The sequence below is a fragment of the Mandrillus leucophaeus genome, unplaced genomic scaffold (genome assembly GCF_000951045.1).
Source record: "Mandrillus leucophaeus isolate KB7577 unplaced genomic scaffold, Mleu.le_1.0 Scaffold13, whole genome shotgun sequence".
In the NCBI taxonomy this organism is placed as follows: domain Eukaryota; kingdom Metazoa; phylum Chordata; class Mammalia; order Primates; family Cercopithecidae; genus Mandrillus; species Mandrillus leucophaeus.
The window spans coordinates 7,798,494-7,800,095 of NW_012101254.1; positions in this window are offsets into that span (position 1 = coordinate 7,798,494).

The window sequence follows — 1,602 nt, forward strand, 5'->3', positions numbered from 1 at the left end:
AAAAAAAAAAAAAAAAAAAAAAAAAAAGGCCCGTTTTCTTTTCTATGTGGGTAGCCAGTTAACCTCGCACCATTATTGAAAATAACATCTAAGCCAGGCGTGGTAGCTTGTGTGCCCCAGCTACTTCAGAGGCTGATGTAGGAGGATGTGAGTCCAGGACCTTAGAGCCAGCTTGGGCAACATAGTAAAAACCCATTTCTTATATTTATCTTTTTTTTTTTTTTTTTTTGTGGGACAGAGTCTTGTTCTGTCACCCAGGCTGGAGTGCAGCAGCATGATCTCAGCTTGCTGCAACCTCTGCCTCCTGGGTTAAAGTGATTCTCTAATGTCTCAGCCTCCCAAGTAGCTGGCACTATAGGCACATGCCACCACACCCAGCTCATTTTTGTATTTTTAGTAGAGACAGGGGTTGCACCATGTTGGCCAGGCTGGTCTTGAACTCCTAACCTCAGGTGATCTGCCTGCTTGGGCCTCCCAAAGTGCTGGGATTACAGGCGTGAGCCCAATCTCTTAAATTAAAAAAGAAAAGAAAAGAACATATTTTCCCACCAAATTGCATTGGAATCTTGTTATAAGTCAGGAGTCTGTACCTGTGTGTGTCCCTTTAAAGTAGACCAGCTTGGTAAGTACTTTCTTGTCTTCCCACTTCTCCTCTCCTTCCTTCCATGTCCTTTCCGTTCTAGCTCTTGGTAAAAGTTCCCAAGAGACAGGATCTAGCTGGGAGGCAGTCTGGGGAAAGGAGGGTGACAGTGAAAAAAAGAGCAGCAGTTGACCCCTCCCACCTTTCCTGGATCACAGTCTCTACCTGCAACAGGCCCCAGCTGAAGGAAGGGAGAAGGTTAATCACTAGGTTCAGCTTGTGAATGTGAACTAAAGGGATTGTAAGGATTTTTATTACCCAAGAGTGAGTAGAGATGTGATGGAAATGCTTGAGTTTTCATCCAGAAGGGAAGGCAAGGGCTTCCTGCACCTAACAGCTTTAAAGGGAAAGTAGGAGATAAAAATAAAGTTGCTTCTATGGTCACAAAGCACAAGTCCTGCCTGTTCAATGAGCCAGTTACACATAAAAAAATCAGTTAAGCCAGAGTAAATTCAAAGACCTGAATTTAGTGTGTGAAGTTTTTCATTATTTTTCATTCTAATTATTGCTTATTATTAATGATTAGGATGATCTATTAACAGACATTATATGTAGAGACTGATCAAGGTATGTGTAGACATCAAGAGAAGGAATAAAAAGGCTCTAAATATGTATGACTTCTATCAATTATCCATGCTTGAAGAAAGTCATATATAATGAGAGAGTATAGGAAATGTTTAATATCAAGAATAGGCTAATTAAAATCAAAGCCAGTGATCACTACTCACCCGGTTCAAGCTTATAAAGGATGACTTAATTACATCCTTACATCCATTATTCCACATCCAAGGAGGACTGAGTCACTCTTCTCTATTTCCACCCCATCCCCAGCACCTCTCCTAGGTATTCTGAATGTGACTTTATTTATGCAAGTAAACCAACTAAAATTTTCTATACCCAGTTTTTGGTTCACAAACTGTCTTCTGCTGTATTGGAGGCCAAATAACATATATATATATATA